The following is a 14,992-nucleotide window of genomic DNA, read 5'->3' on the forward strand; positions in this document are numbered from 1 at the left end:
TCCACTTGCTAGTTGTGCAGTCTCTCTGCACCTCTGTTGCTCTGCATCTCAGTTTCCTCATCTACAGACCAGCGGGTAATAATTCAGTACCAATCAGCTTATATGGGATACCGTTCTTGGAAAAGTGCCTGGCACAGAGTGAGAATTAACTATTTTGGCTGTTGCTACCGACAGTCCTCTCAGCAGCACAGTAGTAGCAGAGGTACCACAACTACTGCTATTGCTAAATGTCTTATCTCCCCCAAGTGGCCTCCAGACTCCTCCAGGGCAGCACCAACATCTCGCTCTTATGAGCCCCTCTCCAGCGCCTGACAGACAGCAGCCATGTATATCTTTGCAAGATTGCTATCACTGCCTAAGTCTGATGTATGAGTTTAAAAATAGAACGAGAGGCAGCCTGAGGGAACGGGGAGGACACAAGCTTCAGAGTAGGATTGGCCTTGAATTCCAATCCTGGTTCTTCTACCACCTGGGTGACCTCAGGCTGGCATGTCATTGACGGAGTCTCCCTAATCCTTGGCTCCTCATCAGTGAGAAGGCTTCATAATATCATATACCTCGTAAGGTCATTAAGAAAAATAAAGGAAGTAATGCATGTGACCCCTCACCCCCCAGCCTGCAATAGGTGCCCAGTAATGTTGGCTGCTTAATGCTACTCTCTATGCTGGCTTCATAGGGATGAGAATGGCAAGTGTGTACTAAGCCTGCTTGGATGCTTGGATCATAGACATCACCTCACATCCATTCACAGTATGTCACAACTCAGACCAAGTGTCTGCCAGGGAAATAGCCACTTAAAATGCAGAATTTGCAAAGCTGTGGAAGGGTAGTAACTTCTCAGAGGCTGGGTTGTACACAACACAGGTGGGTGGGGGCGGGTGGAATCTACATCATAATAATCATGACAACAATAGCAACAATGTCTTCCCAGGCCCTGAGCTAAGCGCCTTACATCTATTAACTGCTTTATTCTTTACAACATTCCTGTCAGGTTTCACTCCCAATACAAATACCTCCAACTTACAGATGGGAAAATGAATCTGAAAGCTGTAAAACTTTCCAAGGTCATAGACAGGAAGTGGTAGAACAAGAATCTGTTTCTAGGACTCAAACTCTGAACTTGTCCTCTTCAAGGGAGATAAGGTGTGCGTGTGTGCACAGACACACACACACACACCTGCGCACACATGCGCGCCTCAGTGCTGCCCGTGGGCAAGGATGGGTGGGTCTGCCGGGCCTCAGCCGTATTCACCCTCACTTTGTCTGCTTTGTTGAGGAAAAAGGGGCATCGCACAGCACATCTAGGCAGAGCTGAGGCCCTGAGCCCCCAGCGTCTTGGCAGTTCAGCAGCAGCAGCCCTTGTCTTGCCTCAACACACAATTTTTTTTTAAGTCTATACTTTTCTGAATGATTAAACATTTTACAGTAAATATATTTACTGTAAAAAAGTCACACACACACACACACACACACACACACACACACACACACACACACACACACACACTAAATAAATAAATAAATAAATAAAAGCTCCAGAAGGTGGGGGAGGCAGGAGTCAGGAGTTCAGAATCACAGACCAGTAAAAGCAGAGAAGACCTGGCTGTGCTGCCCTCTTGGGGCCGGCAGATGGCGGGGCAGGGGCAGGAGGCCAGGGACAGAGAGGTCCCAGGTTGGTCTAAGCAGCAGCCTTCACCCTCCCAAGCCCTGGAGCACACACAGGCCCAGGGAGCACCTTGGCACTGGGCACCCTGGACCACTCTGCATTCCTGGATCCTTTTATTTAACTGCCACAAGTTGTGTTTTGTGAACGGGCAAGGGATCTAGGTGAGAATATGATGCTTGCAAGCAGGAGGGACAGTATGGGACTGAATGACAAAGCCAGCTATGTGTTGCACAAGTCCACATGGCAGTGTGCAAAGTATGTGTACGAGCGCCCATCTGAGCGTTGCAAAGGGAAGGCAGCCAGACACTCCCCAGGTAACCTTACAGGCTTCTTCCAGGCCCGAGATCCTGGGTGTCAGTTTTAGAGAGTGAGAAGAAATCAAATGGTAAAATTGTGCTTGCATTCAAGTGTGCAAGGTGCACCAGGGAGAGCTCAAAGTGTCACCAGGGGTGTGCGTTGTTGGGCAATGGAGCCAGCCAGGAGAGGCCACTGCTCCTTTCCTACCTAATCAAACCTCCTGGCATTGACAGAGGGGAATTGGGGGTGGAGAGATCGGCTTCACCATTATCTCTGCTCTCGAGGCACCTTCTCCTCCCTCCCTTTCTCCCTCCCTCCCTTCTCCATCCCAGCTTTGCTCCTGCCTATGAAAAATCAGCAAATAAAAAGTTACATTAACCCCACCCTGACCTCACCGACATAATACACTGCAGGCTGATGCGCTGCCTTTGGAAGCTCGCTGAGAACCTGTCACTCTCCAATGTCCCGAGCACAGCCTGGGGAGCATTTACCGGATAATTAATATATTAAATGCATGAAAAATAGTTACACAGACTTCCCCTCCCCACCCAGGGAAGGGGGGTGGGATGCAAAAAAGACAGATTCAGGCTGTATACCATCAGTATAAAAGCATCCCCCGAATAGCCGTCATAAAAACTGTTCATAATTTTATAGCTTCATTCCTGTTGGAGCACCATAAAGGCAAGTCATATTTTTTACACTCAGGATGCCCCATAAAAAAAAAAAAAAAAAAAAAAAAAGGAGCAAGCGAGAAAACGAGAACTTGGCAGGAGGCTCTTTACTCTCACCTGAGGGTGAGGGACAAGAAGGCGGCCCCCACGTTTGTCCTCTCTGACCCCCTTCTTCCGTCCTATTCTTGGCCTGGTTGTGAATTCTGATGAGTCCATCAGAATGATTATTAATTGAATGATTTTATTACTTTTTATTTGCCCCTTTTTTCCCTTTTTGCTGATTCCATATTTGCCTTTTTATGAGGATGGAGGTAGTGGTGGAGATAGGGTAGCCCTCTGTGTCCAGGTCCTTCAACCCCTTTACCTTTCTTCTGAGAGGCTGGGGTATGAGGAGTGAAATGATGGGGGTCTAGTTGGACCACATAGATATGTTAAGGTTCAGGTGCAGAAAGGAGTAGGGACCATGAGCATGTCTTTGTGGGAGATGGTAAGGGCCCCAAACCAGGTGATGGAGAGAGAAGGAAGAGGAAGGGCTGGCATGGAGTAACTAGTGCCTCTGATGTCCTGACCTTAAGCTGACGTGGGATGAGCCTTTCAGGGTCCCTGGCAGAAGCCAGGTAGGTGTTTCCCACACAAGACAGAGTAGGGGCAGGGAGCATTTGAAATCTGACAGACCCACGCCTGACCCCCACCCCGGGAGCAGAACAGCCAGAGCTCAGAAGAAGGCTGTTCCTCTCATAGTCAGCCCCGCACTGTTCCAGGAAGACATGAATAGCAAGATGACTCCTTTACAGAAGTACCTGCACACACACACACACACACACACACACACACACACACACACCCCTAGGCCTTCAGAGAGACCTGCCACGCTCCTCCTGGCCCAAAGAAGAACCCTTGACCCCCCTCCTAGCCCTGGAGTTGGACAGCAGGTTGGGGAAGTGTTTCTCTCCTTCGCAGGCGTCAGGCTCGGGCCCAGCAGACACACTGGACGGAGACACTGATGCGCACTCCTGATGCCTGTGTGAGGAGCTGTGGACGCATGGGGGAGACAGATACTTGCGGAGAGACAAGCGAGGAAGGCGACCCACCGCCTGACACTCACCTCTGCCGCCTACCCTTAAGCCTGGAGTGTCTGTGGACAGAGTGGCAAGAAGGGCCAGGCAGCTGGATGCGGAGGCCCGGGGCTGAGGCAGTGCTGGGGTGCGCGCCACTGTGCGGTCGCTGGCCGTGGTGCTGAAAAGGCAGTGGTTTTTGTTTTGTTCTGTTTTATCCTTCCAGGCACTGAGTTTTCTGGCGGGCTTCCAGCTTGGCCTTACAGGTGCAGGTTGGCACGCCCATCCTTCCAAAGTATCTGCCACTTCTGTGGGCTTGGGCTGACTTCTTCCCAACTAAACTGAACAGTGTGTGCCTCCCTTTCCTTGGGGTTTCTGCAATTTACCTGCCTTTCTTCATCCTGCTGTCCCCGTCAGGGTCCAGGCTGTCCCAGAATGGGCACTTTTTCTCTCCAATAAGTCTAGGACATTTGTCACAGCAGCAAAGGCCTCCTTCTAATCATACTGGCACTCCCTGAGGCCAAGGGGGTCTATCTTCCCCAGCAGTCTCGGGGCTCCAATATCTCCCATTAGAGAGTCATTCTTTAGGCTGTTACTTTCATCAGACTGAAATCTCTCCAAGACATACTTTGTCTCTCTATTCGACTGGGATTTTACTATGCTACGGTTATACATCTCTCCTTCCATCTAGGCCTATCTGTTAGCCACAGATTTAGAGCTCCCCTGGAGCAAGGATTGTCTCCACCATCAAAGTGGAATCCTCTCCCTACCCACCAGAACAGTGACTGTGTCTTCTCCATCAGACTCGAATTTCCTCAAGGGTAGGGGCTCAGTTTCCCCAATCAGATTAGAAGCCCTCCACCCTGATCAGAGGGTAGGTTTCTCCAACTGGACTGGAATGCCTTCCCGATCAGAGGCTAGAACCTCCTCATAAGACTGCCCCCCCCCTTGCAAATAGGCACTTTGATTCCTCCCCAAGACTTGGAGACCTTCAAGGACAGGTGTTCCACCAACAAACCAGATGTCTCTCAGATTAGAGGCTGAGTCTCTCTTACAAAACTAGGGGCCTCCAGGGTAAGGATTATGAGGCCTCTCAGGAACAGAGGTTCCCTCACTACACTGCAAGCTCCCATACACTAGGCTTCCCTAGGATAAGAGGTGTGTATCCTTTGTTCAAGGAAAGGTGCTTGGTTCCTGCTACAGTTGAGCCTGACCACACCATCTGTGAACAGGACAAAAGAGACTAAAATTATCAGTCCCCTCCAGGTGCCAGCCACAGCCCCAAGGCCTTTCACATCCATTATTTCATGGCCTCACCACCATCCTGCATGGCAGATATTCTTATCCCCTTTCCACCCATAAGATAAGACTGATACCCAGGGGTCCTGCTCCAACTCCCTCACCCTCAGCCCTGGCCTTCCCCCTCACCTCCCTCAAGCCTGCTGATTTATTCCTGTAAAAGCAGCCATATGGGCCAACTCAGGGCCAAAATCTCAGCGCTTGAAAGAAATCAGGCTACAAGCAAAGAATAAGCTGTGCACCAAGGTACATTCTCCCATCTCTTTGAGTATTCAGGACTGTGGGCAATGGGGGGGGGGGGAGGTCCGCAGTAACCAGGGGACTCACGTTCTCTCTAGAAGAACCTTTTAGCTCTGCGATTCTGCATGCACTGGGAAAGGGGGAGATGAATGGAGGAAAGGAGGGCCACTGGGGTACTCTTTGTAAATCAGATTTTATGATTTTATTTTTTTTTTTTTTGGCTAAATGAAAACCTAAACCCTCTACCTCCTTTTTATATCCAACATAGTGTCTCAACATGCTGGAGTGAGAGCAGCTATTAGCATCTCTGTAACAAACATTGTTGTGTGTGTATGTGTGTGCATGTTTAATAAAAATAGGTCCACCTCTTCTTCTAGACCAGAACTAAAAATAGAGGGAGGTGGGGGATAAGCATCCTCTTCCCCAAAAGGAAAAGCATCAACTAATTTGAAAAATATTTAAGAAACTCTGGGTCGTCATCCACTCGCCTCTCCCTGCTCCATAATTACACTGCAGTGCCTGATATTTTCATGGGACATTAAACCAGGAGTCAGGTGATGGGTTCCTTCCGTCTACGCCTATCCGTTAGCCGCCAGGCCCCCGCGGACCTTGACATTATTAATAGTCCTATTCATTAAGTATTACTCTTGTAGAATGAGTAGCATAATATTGGCCTGGAGATAGGAACAGGCAGAAGGAATAAGTCAAATTAATTTTCCGGAGCAAACGCCCCGGTTCTGTAAATGACATTCTGTACTGTTAGCATTTTAAATGTGGCACAAATGGCAGGAGACACAATTTGAAAGCAAAATACTAGAAGACATGGCTCAGGGTGGAACGTGGCAGCAGGAAAATCTAAGAGCGTCAGGGACCTGGGGGTGGGAGGGTCTGGCCCATGTAGCGACAGGAAGAGGAGGACTTTTTTTTAATGGGCATTTATTTTAAATGCAGGTGTGGGAGGACGATGATAGCAGGGCAGGTATCAAGGTCTGTGTGTGTGACAGTGTGTGTGTGTGGAGTAGTGTCTTGTGGAACAGGAAGGAGAAATCAATCAGTTTTCCTTCCCCCTCTCCTCCCTCAAGGGAAGGGTTTAGGATTGGAGCTGAGGGCTTTTTACCACTTACTCCCCGGGTGGGAGGTTTTTCACCCCTTCCAAGCCTTTCTGACCAGGTCTAGGGAAGGTTAACTCACGCATTCTTACTTATGTGAGGTTTGGTAGGTAAGAACACTCAACCTTCCATCCATTTGTACAACAATACATGCCATTTCTGGGACAAACCATGTTATATTTTAGAGAGTGGGGCAGGCACAAACTAGTTAGATAAGGCCCCATCACCTAGAACCTGAGAGTCCAGTGGTTGAGTCCAGAGGTGCCCAGGTAACTGTGCTACAATGCAGCTTATAATAAAGGCAATAAGGGAGGGAAATATAAAGGCTGTAGAGTGTTCAAGATAGAGAGAGCCCATTCAAACAGAGGATGCTTGCTAGAGATGATGACATTTAACCTGGGCTTTGAAGGGTGAGTAGAAGTTGGTCATGAAGTAATGGAGAAGGGCAATTCAGATGAAGGGGGTGGGATGAGCCAATACTGGAGGTATCTAAGGGAGCAACTTGAATAAGGGACAAAAGGCTGTTGTCCAGCACAGAAGGCTTGGAAAGGGTCATCATTAGTGATGAGATTGGGAGGGCCATGCACAGAGAATCCTGTGTGTCAGGCATCTGAAAGTGCAGACACTAGTCTGGGAAGATGGTACCTTTTCTGAAGTCCATACTCCTGCCTCACTCTCCCCAAGACACAGGGGCAGGTGCTTGGTGGGAGCAAGGGAAGAGCACTGTGGAGTGCAGCTCACGCCTTGGATGCTTTCTGGGCCCAGACTTCTGCATCCCAGTCAGTGGCTAGGCAAACCAGCAGCATGGTTAGAAATAAGATTGTTCCTCAACAAAGTTAGATGGTAGCCAGGTAAAAAGATAAACGTCCACACTTATACCCCCACTATTCCCACCAGGAAGCCAGAAGCACTTTTTTTTTTTTTTCTATTTAACACTCCCTTACTTTTTTTTTTTAAGCCCAGCATCCATCACTACCTAGATACTCTCAAGTGTATCAAATATCCCAAGAGGACAGGCAGAACCTGCATCCTGGCCTCACACCTGCCTGGGTATCTACATAACTATGTTCCTGTCCTCCTTACCCCAACCTCATCCAAGTTGCAGAAGGCTTTTCTCACCTCCTCTTTGAGCAAGGCAATATGTGAACTTGCCTGGATCCTAACTAGAACCTGAGGCTATTTAGGACCTGAGGAAACAAAATCCCTGTGGTATAGACCCTAGAATCCATTCGTAAGGAATTTAAGTAGCAGATATAAATACACAAACAGCTCAATGTATAGCAGTGCATATTTAAAATGTTAAATCCACAATAGCCATCACTTACATAACAATCAGTATATGCCAGACACAATTCTAAGTAGCTTTACATATATTATCTCATTTAGTTTTCATATCAGCCTTAATGAGGGCAGTACTGTTATCCCCATTTTGTAGATGAGAAAACTGAAGCACATAGGGGTTAACTTCCTCAAAGTTACACCAGCAGTAAGTGGCAGGTCCAGGATTTAAATCCAAGCACCTTGGCTCCAAGGCCCATGCTCTTAATGCCAGCTAGGGCCTAGGGGACCCAGGCCCAGGGAGGTAGTCTGGAAGGTTCTTGGGATCAGAAAAGCCACATGTGTTAGCATCTCAGACAGGGCTGAGTAACCACACACAGAGTCCCTTTCCCAAGTCCAGGGGAGTAGATGCTGTCTTCAGTCTGCCTGGTCCATGTTTGGCCTTGGCCTGTCTGGGGCACAGAGCTACAGAGCTGGGATGCTGACCCTTCCTAGTCCCTGCTTCTGACACTGGCACTGTTCATGCTACCATTAAAAAGGAAGGAGTGTAATGGAAAGAGCACTGGGCTGGGGGTCAAGAGCCTGATCCACCCCTATGGATCTTGGAGAAGCCGTACCGTCTCTGAGTTTCAACTCCTCACCTGTGAAATGAAAAGCTGAAACCAGGTTTTTATCTCCTAGTTCTGACGCATTCCTGAAGTGATTCTCAACTTTGGATGCACATTGGAATCAATGAATCAACTGAACAGCTTTTTAAAGAATACCAACACTGGGACCACATCCTGGGCAAACTGAATCAGATTCTCTTGAGATATAACCCCAAGACAGTGGCATTTTAAAAACCTCCCCTGATTCTAATATGCATTCATGGTCTATAGAATCCAGGAGCATTGAAGAACTAAGGCTGCACTCTCCTTCTAGTCTAGTCAGAATTCTTAGAAGCTGGTGACCAGGGCTATGGTTGGAGGGTTGTGGGGTTTACAGGTAAAAAGACCATTACAGTGGAACCAAGAATCCCAGAGTAGCACCAGAACTTACAGAAAAGCAGCCTCTAAAAATGACTGGTTAGAATCAAACCACATTTCTGTGGACATGTCTCCAAGCTGGGAACCACAGAAGGTCTCAGGACAGTGGATATGACTCATCCTTCTTACTCCTGGCATTCCAGACCCTTAATGGTTAGTATCTCCCCTCATTTCTGGAGATGCTCCTGCCATAAGTTCTCCCAGAGAACTGGGGCTCCCACCTCCCTCCAGATCTCACTGGGGCACATCTTTTGGGGAGCAGTAGGGAGGAGACCTCTTCCTTCCAAACCCAGAGGAGAAGCCACGTCTTCCCCCTACAGAACTGAATAAATACATTTAACACCGCCTCTGCCTTTTTTCCCCCAATTTAGTATTGTTTAATATGCATTTAATCAGGCCATTCGGTATTACAGTGGCTATGTAGCGTGACTCCCCCCGTGGGCGCGGGGGGAGGGCGTTATAGGCCATTAGGCTAAAGTAATATGTATGAGGAGTCACTTTTCCCCAGGGCGCAGTAACTATTTTTGCTCCCCAGTCGTCCCCATTAAATCATTAAACCTCATGACTATACTTTCTGAACTCTACCATGATCTTTAAAAAGCCAAGCATTAAAGGGCAGCTGTCACCCTCCACCGCCCAGGCCTCGCGCTTTATGTATTCACAGCATTAAGTCCTTTGTCAGTCTATACATCATTGGTGAGGGGAGGGGGTTGAGGGGAAGGTGGTTACAGAGCTTGAGGAGTCGACCAGGCCCAGCTTTCCCCTGGGGAGGGCCCAAGGGGTCTGATGATAGACCCCTCCCTGAAAGAAGGCAGATTACCCAGGGCTGACTGGCAAGGGGGTAAAGGCATGTGAGCCCGGGGACTGTCCGTGGTGCTGAAGTCCTATCCCAATAACGAACATTATCCTCTCTTCCCCTCTCTGACCAACTACAGTTGGCTTTCTCAACTGGCAAGTCATTTTACAACCAAATGTATCCAGAAAAATCCCTATTTGTTTCTCTATAGTGGGTATTTTACTACCCAGGGAAAGTTGTGGAGTAGCAGAAAGATCTGTGGATTAGGATTTGAAAAGTGACTAACCTGTACATTTGGACAAGTTTGAGCATCAGTTTCTTCAGTGGTAAATAGTAATAATGCTGACCAGACAGGATTGTTACATTTAGATGATACTATATTTGCTAAAGTTATTTGCAAACCATAAACACTGTGTATATAATATATATTCGTGTTTATGATAAATATTGATACTAATTTGTTTTTATTATTTAGTAAGTATTTACTATATACTGTTACTACCATTTATTATTGTTGTTGTGGAAAGGTCTTACTCAAGGACCATTTCCGAGGAACTTCCTTCTCCCCTAGGAAATCTCTCCCTACCAGGATGCAAAAGAAGACTCCTACCAGTAGGGAGAAAAAAAAAAAAAAAAAAAAAAGGGTGGTTTGTTTTTACTTATTCCCCTCCTATGAGTTGAAGTTGAAAGGACCATTGAATCTCTTTTCCCAAGACCCAGTCTTAACCCTAATTCCAACTCTCCAATCCTCATCTTTGACACACAGGTGCTATTCTCGTTCTGCATCCCCATGCTGGTCTCACCATCAAAAAGCTGGGCAGGGAAGGGTTAAGCATCTCAGCAACCCCCAACAGGGTCCTCCTCACCGGCTGGGAAACAATGGAGCCATCAGTCTATATTTGACCTTTGCTCCTGCAGCGTTTATGACTTATTCCTCTCCTCCACAGCCTGCTGTGATTCAGCCTTCAATCTCCCACCCCTCGCCAGAGCAGAGCTGGCCCTCCCCCAACATCCTCCCCAGCCTCTTAGGCCTTCCTCCTTTCCCCTTCCTCATCTTCCTTCCTCACCTCTCCCAGATTCCTTCCCGTCTCATCTCCCATTTGCTTGAATTTTCCCCCTCCCTGTATTTCCCCTTTAAGCTCTCCACCTCAACTTCAATTCCCTCTCTCTCTTTTTTACCTTTTATTCTTCTTCTTCCCTTCCTCAGTTTTCTCTTTCTCCCCTTTACATACTAATTTAGCAGGGAGCCTGTCAGACCTGGGTAGGGACTGCTAGAAAATCTCAGCTTGCCCTCTTCTCTCCCTTTAACATTCTCAAACCTACAGACCGTTCTCTGCTCATCCCCCATCCCTTACATCATTGTGTCCAAAAGTGGTCATGAGTTGGCACAACGAAGGTGTGGGGAATGGGGAAGGAGCTGCATCCATTCATGGGATGGGGAGGTCTCAGGGGGTGGGGATGGTGTCACCCCGACCAGAGCAGAGATGAATGGAGAGTCTTATCAAGTAGGAGGAATAGGAAAAGAGCACACAGGCCTGAATATTAGAAAGAACCAGATTCCAGTCCTAGCTCATCCAGCTACTGAGTGACCTTGGGCAAGCCATTTACCCTCTTTGAGATTCTTCCTGCCCTGCAAAATGGGAGTTAATAATGCCTGCCTTGATCTGGCTTGCAATGTTGTAAGGATCAAGAAATATCAGAGTGTACAACTGTGCTGTAAACCATAGAGGGCTGTATAAATACAAGGAGGGAGGGTTTTATTGTTTTTTCTTGGCATCTCATCTGGTTGCCCTGCCCCATCCCCTGCCCCACCCCACTCTCACCCCTGCAGCTGGATAGAGGAAGCAATGGTCCCACACACCTACATAGCACCTTCCAATTTTAGAAGCACTTTGAGAGGTTTTTCACTTTTAAAACAGCCTGATGGATGGAGGATGTATCATCAGCCCCATTTTATCGATGTGGGCACTAAGGCTCAAGCGGGTTTGAAGTGACTTGTCCAAGGCCACAACACTAGTAAGTAATAAAACCAAGACTCAAGCCTAAGTTTTTGGCCTCCAAGTTCTTTGCTGTTTCCATCAACCCCAGTGGCTTCTCACTTACCCTCACGGTCCCCAGGCTAGAGGGCAACTGTCTCACCAGCCTGTTATCCTCCTTGTGCCGTTCGTTTACATGCCCACCTTCCTCCAGCAATGGTGAGTTCCACGAAAGGAGAGAACAGGTCTGGTGGGCACTTAGTGAAATTGTTTGCCAAGTGAATGAATGAATGAATCCCTCCTCCTAATCACATAGTGTTGCTCCTGAGTGCAGGGCTATATCCCAGAGGTAAATTACAACTTGATCCTTTTATTCACAACTCCAGAGGGCTCTGGTCTCTGGCATGAGAGTCTCTCTGGGGGAGGAGTCCAGCCTACCACCCCCCACCACACACACACACACACACACACACACACACACACACACACACACACACACACACTGCTCAGCCCCTGCCCCCAGCCCTGTGACAGCAGCCCCTGTAATGAATGACTCTGCAGTGGGGCCCAGGAAAAGGACAGGAGGGCATGAGACAAATCATAGCTGCCAGGCGCTAATCTTCCCCTGGGAAAGTCACCTCCACCCCCCTCATCCATCACTGGGCACTGGGCTGCCACCATACCCCGCCACGTTCACACCTGAGACAACTGCCCTGGCCCCGCAGATGCGTGTGAGAGTACATAGAGGCAGGTTGCAGCACACACGTGGGAGCTTCTGCACACAAGCAGAGAAGTCCATGCAAAAAAACCATTGTTGCTCCACACAAGGCCCCTGCCTCCAGTCTCCCATTCCCCAGAAAAAGCAACGTCTGAGATTCTAAATAAATCCGCTGAGCCATACATTTGTTTAATTGCCTTAGAAATGTTTGTTGAGAATCTATTTCAGGTAAAGCAATGTGGTACAAAGGACACAGAGGCAAACAGAACAGGGTCTAGTCCTGAAGGAGCTCACCACCCAGCAGGGGAATTGAAAGAGGCCAAGGGATGCGGGGAGGGGAGGGACACAGCAGTGAGAGAGGGGGAGGATGGAGAGTCCAGGGAGGGTTTTCTCCCAGCTGAGAGTGCAGGAACAGCTTCATGAAGGAGGACCATGAAGGAGTTTGCAGGGACAGGAAGAAGGCAGTTGGGGGCAGGGAACAGGGTGAGCCAAAGCAGAGTGTGAAGGTGAAGTGCGAAGGTCAGAGAGGCATGAAATTGTGCACGAAGAGGGACAGCGAAAGACGAGATTGAGACCTTTCCACTGAAGGCCACACGCTCCCCCATGCCCATCGATTCCCAAAACACACACACAAAGCATCCCAGCATCATGAAGGAGAGGAGCAGGTCCAACTTCAGCTGTAGATCAGTGTCATGGAGATGTGTCCAGCCACGTGTACATCTTCCTCTAAAGAAGAAGCTATGGGGTCACAGATCTACATCCACATCACGGTAGAGCCACTCTGTGCACAGTCACCAGCACTCCCTGAGCACCATTCTGTGACCTTCACATGCGTTATCTCCCCCTAGAACGTAAACCCCACGGGCCATCGAATGTCTTACTGCTAAATCCCCAGAGCTCAGAACAGTGCTCAGCATACAGGAAATGTTTGATAAGCTTTCATTGAATGAATGATTGAGCTCCTGGCCCCATTTAATAGGGTTGTTGGGCTATAAATAGGTATAAACATTACCCACCCACTCTCATTTTACAGAAGAGAAAACTCAGCCTTGGAGACATTCAGTAACTTGCCGGGGGGGTCATGCAACTAGCAAGTGAAGGGTCCTGAATGCAAATCCAGCCCTGTCAGCAGGGCAAGCTCTCTGCCAGCCGTGCTAATAGCAACAGCCCTACCTCTGCCTTTTATATCCCTGCAGCCATGGTTACGCTTCAAGAAGGTATAATTTGAACCTACCCTCTCGGAAGCTGCATAATCACGAACTGTGGTAACAAGGCGCTAATAAACACATTTCTGCAGCTCTACAGTTACACACACTCAGTCAGCCCACTTTAAGACAGCCCGATACAAACAAAAACACCCAATTTCCAAAGTAGATAAATCAAGGAGGGCTCATTTGCTTTACAGAAAAATTCCCTGTGCTATGAAAAAGAAGGGTTATCCAAGGGGGTTTTTAAGTAGCCAAACTTCTCTGGGCACTGGGTGGAGTGAGAGCCCTGACATTCGTGGACCACCTTCTGTGTGCCAGGCACCTGAGGGCCCTGGAGAGGAGATAATTTTACCCTCACTTTAGAGATAGGGACACTGATGCTCAGCTTCCACACATTTAGTCCAACATTTGCTCATTCCAGCTCTGTGCCGGGAACCAAGGCAGCCCCCGGAAAGCAGCTAGGTACAGACACATCTCTGCCCTGCCCACAGCACTTGGATTCTAATGGGGGGAGATCGGTAATAAACAAGTAAATGAATAGGTGAACAAATCTTTGAGAAAATGTCATGTTGTGATAAGTGAAGGAAGTGCACTGGGTGAGAAGAGAGTGCCGGGGTGTCTCGTGCTGATGCAGAGGCGTTAGGGAACCCCTTGGGTTCCTCCACTAGCAACTGGCTGACTTAGTCTCTGGCTCCTGAGCTCCAGTACAGGGAAGGGAAGGAGGGAGGGAGGCGGGTAAGTAGAGAGGGAAGGAAAAAAAGAAGGAAGAAGGAGAGAGGCAGGGAGGCATTCGACCTCTCCCTCTATGCCACCACCTCAGCAGAAACCCAAATGGGAAGAGTTGCTAGAGACGCAAAGGGTATTCGAAGCCACTGTCCATTGTAGACCCATCTGAAGGTAGCTCTGAAGCCCTGGCACCGATGCTCTGAGAAAACAGGAATGTGATTTGTAAAATTCCAACTCAGCCAGCTTGGTGGGAGCACTGGAGCCAGGAGGACTGGGGCTGTGGTAGGTGAGGGAGATGCAGGCTGACAGAAGTGAGGCTTGGTGAGGAATTAAGAGCCAGACTTTCTGATTCCACTACTTAAGGGCTTGTAGCTTAGGAGGGAGTGTTCAACCTCTTTGTGCTCCAGTCTCCTCATCTGTAAGATGAGGGTGACAATCGGATCCCATTCTGAGGGCCGTGGGGGCATTAACGGAATCAGCATGCACCTTCTTGTCCCTCCCCTTCAGGTGAGATTAAAGAGGTCTTGGCATCTAGCAGGTGCAGGGATGGGAGTAACTGAGGATGCAGACGGGGAAAGAGGGCAGGAGGAAGAACTCAGGGGCAGGACTGGAGAGAGGTGGAGGGAAGAAACCCAGGAAAAGAGAAAGCAGGTGTGCACATGGTTACAAGGTTTCCCTTCAACTCCCCCAAAGCCTAACAGATTTCTAAATGGGCTTATTATCACCACCTATGAATTCTTTTAAAGGACCTAATTATAAAACACCAAACTAGCTAATTAGGTTTTCCGAGCTCTCCTTGACACAGGTGCAAACAGGCTCTCTGGACGGTAGTCCTGGCAAAGCCTGCAGAGCCGGATCACCGGGGGGCAGCGGGCAGAGGGCTACCTGTGACTAACAATTAGGCCTGTAACTGTCAGTCCCCCTCCTC

This window comes from Camelus ferus, chromosome 16 (assembly GCF_009834535.1).
Source record: "Camelus ferus isolate YT-003-E chromosome 16, BCGSAC_Cfer_1.0, whole genome shotgun sequence".
In the NCBI taxonomy this organism is placed as follows: Eukaryota; Metazoa; Chordata; class Mammalia; order Artiodactyla; family Camelidae; genus Camelus; species Camelus ferus.